This window comes from Xenopus laevis, chromosome 4S (assembly GCF_017654675.1).
Source record: "Xenopus laevis strain J_2021 chromosome 4S, Xenopus_laevis_v10.1, whole genome shotgun sequence".
Lineage (NCBI taxonomy): Eukaryota > Metazoa > Chordata > Amphibia > Anura > Pipidae > Xenopus > Xenopus laevis.
In genome coordinates, this window is record NC_054378.1 from 6,767,250 (window position 1) to 6,775,388 (window position 8,139).

Below are 8,139 nucleotides of genomic sequence, written 5' to 3' on the forward strand. Positions count from 1 at the left end.
TGTTGTCTCCATGGTTAACGCAGCTGCTAGCAGAAGGACAGAAGCATGCAGGGAGTTCTTGTTACAAAGCAGCTGCAGCGGCACATTTGTCTCTCCCTCTGGCTCCTGGTAGTGATAGTGTAGTTATAATGTATGTATATTATATGTATAATGTAGTTATAATATATGTATAATATATGTATAATGTATGTAATGTATAATGCATGTATAATGTATGTATAACGTATGTATAATGTATGTAACGTTGAGAGACTGGCATCCCATGTGATAATGTAGTTATAATGTAGGTATAATACATGTATAATGTATGTATAATATATGTATAATGTATGTATAATGTATGTATAATGTATGTAAAGCTGAGAGACTGGCATCCCATGTATGTGTGAATGTGCCATCGTGAAGAATCAGACCAGCTGTTCCAGGGGTTGTGTGATGTGTATTTATAATCATAGCGCCTCCCTTCTCAACCCTGTATTAAACATCAGGAAACTAATATTTAACGGGAGGTTTATACTGTAAGGCCCACTAAAGCTGCCCACAAGCAGGCAGATCCACCAGTTCAACCCACATCAAAATGAACCATCATTTACCTGGAATGCCTATTTAGATTGTAAGCTTTTTTGGGCAGGGTCTTCTTTGTGTTTTGTATTGGTTATTGGAGTGTGAATCAGGGGTGGCCAATATGCACTCAGATCTCTGCCACACCCTGTTATGCATCTGGGGAATTAATACACCCCCAGCTCTGCCCAAAACCACCTACATCAGAGGTTATTCAGAAGGGTTTAGGGCTTTTAAATTTGGGTGTAAATTACAGGGAGAGAACTGTCTGACCAGGAGGGGGTGAGCATACCTGGCAAACTTGAAATTTTTTTTAAAGATAGACATGCCTCAAAATCTCTCATTTCAGCTGAAATGCAGGCAAATTTGGGGTCATTTTGGGGGGGGGGGGGAAATGCTGAAATTGCCTGCTGTGTGCATCTGACTAGGCTGATTATAGCCTTAAAGGAGAAGGAAAGCTACCAAAGCAGTTTATTGCTAATAGATTCGCGACAATTGTGCAAGCATTCAATTCTGCAGAATGCTTTACCATACCTGAGTAAACAGCTCTAGAAGCTCTCTCTGCTTGTTTAGGATAGCAGCTGCCATATTAGCTTAGTGTGACATCACTTCCTGCCTGAGTCTCTCCCTGCTCGCTCATAGCTCTGGGCTCAGATTACAGCAGGGAGAGGAGGAGCAAACTGAGCATGCTCAAGCCCTAGCCCTGGAGGTTTAAGCTGAAAACAGTTAGTCTGATACAGAAGCCCATGAGTACACAATAGAAGGAAAGAAATGTGCTGTTTCTTTTGACAGAGGACTCAGAGCAGCCATTCAAAGCTGAAAAAGGAGAAAAGGTATAGGATACACAGCAGATAACAGATAAGCTCTGTAATACACAATAGGATTCTTCAGAACTTATCTGTTATCTAATATGAGTTCTGTGCTTAAATGGCTGCCCCCATGGCTACACAGCAGCTTGTTTATATAAACTATAGTAGTACTTATCTGTTATCTACTGTGTATCCTGTGCTTGAATGGCTGCCCCCATGGCTACACAGCAGCTTGTTTATATAAACTATAGTAGTACTTATCTGTTATCTACTGTGTATCCTGTGCTTGAATGGCTGCCCCCATGGCTACACAGCAGCTTGTTTATATAAACTATAGTAGTACTTATCTGTTATCTACTGTGTATCCTGTGCTTGAATGGCTGCCCCCATGGCTACACAGCAGCTTGTTTATATAAACTATAGTAGTACTTATCTGTTATCTACTGTGTATCCTGTGCTTGAATGGCTGCCCCCATGGCTAAACAGCAGCTTGTTTATATAAACTATAGTAGTACTTATCTGTTATCTACTGTGTATCATGTGCTTGAATGGCTGCCCCCATGGCTACACAGCAGCTTGTTTATATAAACTATAGTAGTACTTATCTGTTATCTACTGTGTATCCTGTGCTTGAATGGCTGCCCCCATGGCTACACAGCAGCTTGTTTATATAAACTATAGTAGTACTTATCTGTTATCTACTGTGTATCCTGTGCTTGAATGGCTGCCCCCATGGCTACACAGCAGTTTGTTTATATATATAAACTATAGTTTTTTTTCTGACGCAAACACACCAGGTTTTACCAGTGCAGGACACCAGTACATTATATTTTCTTTAAAACACTTTCATTTTTTGATCTTACTGTTCCTTTAAAGGGGAAGTTCACCCATTTTCTCCTGACAACCTGTTTAGCAGCAAAGGATTTAAAGTTGGATTTAATGACCTTTCCATAAATCCAATTTTTTTTTTTGGACCTCAAGGAATTTCTTGAGTACATTCTGTTTAATCATTTTAACTGGTTCCATAATAAAAAGGGCCCATTGTCTGTACGCTGAAGTCGGCTCGGAAAATGAGGCAGCTTGGAGGCCTGAAAGGATACAGGGTCAGTGAGTGAAGCTCCTGCTTATTTCTCAATTACATCTCAGAGAGGCACAAACAGGCTCAGCACCCGACTTTCTGTTCTAGTTCACTAGATCCAGAGCACCCAGATCCCTTTATATGCTGCACGGAGCGTGTAGAGCTCTTGATTACGGTATACAGAGACAGGGTGGATCGCTTGGCAACAACGGGTGTGCATGTGTTTTATACACAGAGCAATATGTTCTATACACAGAGCAGTATGTATATATGTTTCATACACAGAGCAGTATATATATATATGTTCTATACACAGAGCAGTATATATATATATATATATATATATATATATATATATGTTCTATACACAGAGCAGTATATATATAATATGTACTATACACAGAGTAGTATGTATATAATATGTTCTATACACAGAGTAGTATGTATATAATATGTTCTATACACAGAGTAGTATGTATATAATATGTTCTACTACAAAAAAGTTTATATCAAAAACGATATAAGTCCCAAGGCCTCTTCAAGTAAAAAATATTAATTTATTGTTATTCACATTAAAATAGTAGCTAGTACATACTACCCCACCTTACGCGTTTCGCACCCTCCGGCGCTTAGTCATAGGTGTATACACCTATGACTAAGCGCCGGAGGGTGCGAAACGCGTAAGGTGGGGTAGTATGTACTAGCTACTATTTTAATGTGAATAACAATAAATTAATATTTTTTGAATGAATGCCTTTCTGAACTGGGGCGAGTCCCTTGGGCCTGGCTGATTAACTATATGGACTCCCGATTTTGAATTGAAATATATAATATGTTCTATACACAGAGTAGTATGTATATAATATGTTCTATACACAGAGTAGTATGTATATATGTTCTATACACAGAGCAGTAAATATATATATATGTTCTATACACGGAGCAGTATGTATATATGCATATTGGCAGCAAGCTGAGGGTATGTATAAGACATGTAATATATATGAATAGTGTGACTTACCTACAGTATGATCTGCCTGTGTGAGGGTGATAGGAATCATTATGAATGTATGTGGGTTAGTGTGTATGTGCAATTGTGCATGTGTGAGTGCTCCAGTTGCACATACAGCTCCCCTTGGTACTTAGCAACACCGCAGATCCCCTTTCACCCACTTGGCTCAGGCACAAGAGGGAGCAGAATCTGGAGGGCAACGTGCTTACATGGGAACAAAGGAGAACAGCAGGTCTGACGATTTTCTCTGTACTGAAAATTGCAGCAGGGTCGTCCGGAACAGAAAGAGTCCAGCTGTGCATAAAGCACAAAGCAGTCTGTATTATATACAGTGTAAATATCTGCATCACACCCAGAACATTGCAATCATTTATTATATACAGTGTAAATATCTGTATCATACCCAGAGCATTGCGCCCTTATGTTATATAGTGTAAATATCTGCATCATACCCAGAGCATTGCAATCCTGTATTATATACAGTGTAAATATCTGTATCATACCCAGAGCATTGCAATCCTGTATTATATACAGTGTAAATATCTGTATCATACCCAGAGCATTGCGCCCTTATATTATATAGTGTAAATATCTGCATCATACCCAGAGCATTGCAATCCTGTATTATATACAGTGTAAATATCTGTATCATACCCAGAGCATTGCGCCCTTATATTATATAGTGTAAATATCTGCATCATACCCAGAGCATTGCAATCCTGTATTATATACAGTGTAAATATCTGCATCACACCCAGAACATTGCAATCATTTATTATATACAGTGTAAATATCTGTATCATACCCAGAGCATTGCGCCCTTATATTATATAGTGTAAATATCTGCATCATACCCAGAGCATTGCAATCCTGTATTATATACAGTGTAAATATCTGTATCATACCCAGAGCATTGCACCCTTATATTATATAGTGTAAATATCTGCATCATACCCAGAGCATTGCAATCCTGTATTATATACAGTGTAAATATCTGTTTCACACCCAGAGCATTGCAATCCTGTAATATATACAGTGTAAATATCTGCATCACACCCAGAACATTGCAATCCTGTATTATATACAGTGTAAATATCTGTATCATACCCAGAGCATTGCGCCCTTATATTATATAGTGTAAATATCTGCATCATACCCAGAGCATTGCAATCCTGTATTATATACAGTGTAAATATCTGTATCATACCCAGAGCATTGCGCCCTTATATTATATAGTGTAAATATCTGCATCATACCCAGAGCATTGCAATCCTGTATTATATACAGTGTAAATATCTGTTTCACACCCAGAGCATTGCAATCCTGTATTATATACAGTGTAAATATCTGTATCATACCCAGAGCATTGTGCCCTTATATTATATACAGTGTAAATATCTGCATCATACCCAGAGCATTGTGCCCTTATATTATATACAGTGTAAATATCTGCATCATACCCAGAGCATTGCGCCCTTATATTACATACAGTGTAAATATCTGCATCACACCCAGAGCATTGTGCCCTTATATTATATACAGTGTAAATATCTGCATCATACCCAGAGCATTGCAATCCTGTATTATATACAGTGTAAATATCTGCATCACACCCAGAACATTGCAATCCTGTATTATATACAGTGTAAATATCTGTATCATACCCAGAGCATTGCGCCCTTATATTATATAGTGTAAATATCTGCATCATACCCAGAGCATTGCAATCCTGTATTATATACAGTGTAAATATCTGTATCATACCCAGAGCATTGCGCCCTTATATTATATAGTGTAAATATCTGCATCATACCCAGAGCATTGCAATCCTGTATTATATACAGTGTAAATATCTGTTTCACACCCAGAGCATTGCAATCCTGTATTATATACAGTGTAAATATCTGTATCATACCCAGAGCATTGTGCCCTTATATTATATACAGTGTAAATATCTGCATCATACCCAGAGCATTGTGCCCTTATATTATATACAGTGTAAATATCTGCATCATACCCAGAGCATTGCGCCCTTATATTACATACAGTGTAAATATCTGCATCACACCCAGAGCATTGTGCCCTTATATTATATACAGTGTAAATATCTGCATCATACCCAGAGCATTGCAATCCTGTATTATATACAGTGTAAATATCTGCATCACACCCAGAACATTGCAATCCTGTATTATATACAGTGTAAATATCTGTATCATACCCAGAGCATTGCGCCCTTATATTATATAGTGTAAATATCTGCATCATACCCAGAGCATTGCAATCCTGTATTATATACAGTGTAAATATCTGTATCATACCCAGAGCATTGCGCCCTTATATTATATAGTGTAAATATCTGCATCATACCCAGAGCATTGCAATCCTGTATTATATACAGTGTAAATATCTGTTTCACACCCAGAGCATTGCAATCCTGTATTATATACAGTGTAAATATCTGTATCATACCCAGAGCATTGTGCCCTTATATTATATACAGTGTAAATATCTGCATCATACCCAGAGCATTGTGCTCTTATATTATATACAGTGTAAATATCTGCATCACACCCAGAGCATTGTGCCCTTATATTATATACAGTGTAAATATCTGCATCATACCCAGAGCATTGTGCCCTTATATTATATACAGTGTAAATATCTGCATCATACCCAGAGCATTGCGCCCTTATATTACATACAGTGTAAATATCTGCATCACACCCAGAGCATTGTGCCCTTATATTATATACAGTGTAAATATCTGCATCATACCCAGAGCATTGCAATCCTGTATTATATACAGTGTAAATATCTGCATCACACCCAGAACATTGCAATCCTGTATTATATACAGTGTAAATATCTGTATCATACCCAGAGCATTGCGCCCTTATATTATATAGTGTAAATATCTGCATCATACCCAGAGCATTGCAATCCTGTATTATATACAGTGTAAATATCTGTATCATACCCAGAGCATTGCGCCCTTATATTATATAGTGTAAATATCTGCATCATACCCAGAGCATTGCAATCCTGTATTATATACAGTGTAAATATCTGTTTCACACCCAGAGCATTGCAATCCTGTATTATATACAGTGTAAATATCTGTATCATACCCAGAGCATTGTGCCCTTATATTATATACAGTGTAAATATCTGCATCATACCCAGAGCATTGTGCTCTTATATTATATACAGTGTAAATATCTGCATCACACCCAGAGCATTGTGCCCTTATATTATATACAGTGTAAATATCTGCATCATACCCAGAGCATTGCGCCCTTATATTATATACAGTGTAAATATCTGCATCATACCCAGAGCATTGCAATCCTGTATTATATACAGTGAAAATATCTGTATCATACCCAGAGCATTGCAAGCCTGTAGTGTAAATATCTGTATCATACCCAGAGCATTGCGCCCTTATATTATATAGTGTAGATTTCTGCATAATACCCAGAGCATTGCAATCCTGTATTATATACAGTGCAAATATCTGTATCATACCCAGAGCATTGCGCCCCTATATTATATACAGTGTACATATCTGTATCATACCCAGAGCATTGCAAGCCAATTCACAACCCATTTCCAACTTTTTGCATGGCTAGTTATGTGGCCTTGAATTGACTGTATCTTTCCAGTATTGCTACTGTTGCTGCTTCCAGGAAACAGACAACAAGTTATTTGCACGTCTCCTCCCACAGTTCCATAGAAATTACACGTATTATATATCCAGTACAGCAGCACACACGTACAATAAGGAGAGAGGTTTTGCTGTATTCTCTAGTGGTCTGTAAACTACACCTATTTTTAGGTGGATAAGGCTCAGTTACAATCCCTAAAACTGACTCTTTTGCGCCCCCTAGCTCTACAGCGTAAGCAAAGTCAAGACTTTATCCAATTCCAATTAGGTAGAAAATATTTGTTTAATGCCTTTGGCAACGATTGAAAGAACAGAGCTGTGTACACAAAGCAGGCAGGGTACTCAGTGGAGGATCCTCTTGTATAAATAAGGCCACTGGGCCACGGAGAACTTGAAAAAAGTATTATTGGGCTACCACTGTGTTGACTACGGCTCCCAATGAGTTTTAACCCTTCATAATACATTGCAGGATGCTGGGAGTTGTGGTCCAGTAACCGTAGGGTTTACAAACACTGTTGAGTTGTACGAACCCAATACTCTCTGGCAGTTCTCACAACGCTGTGCCAGGTGTTTGAGTAGAGCAGAGATGGCAGTCGCTCCAAGCAGAGATGGCAGTTGCTCCAAGGTTTCCATGTATACTGTATATACCAAGGCTCCCCATCCAATGTTCCCTCTATCTCCTTTTTGTTTATGTGCACCAAAAAAAAATTTCTTTTGTGCGCACATTTTAAACTTGTGTGAACAGTTTTTAAAATCTGTGCACTTAGGTCAGAATTAAAACAAAATGTTCTGTTTTCACAAATCTTTGTGCGCACCACTATTTGTGCACTGGCTTCAAAATCGAGTGCAAGCCTTAGAGGGAACATTGTCCCAAACTTTTTTTTACCCGTGAGCCACATTCCAATGTAAAAAGAGTTGAGCGGCGTCGGACTGGGGAGGGGTCTTGGCCCACCGGGGCTGCCACTTTGGGGCTCCCTGCCCAGTCGATAATACCAGTGGGCCCCGGCCCCAG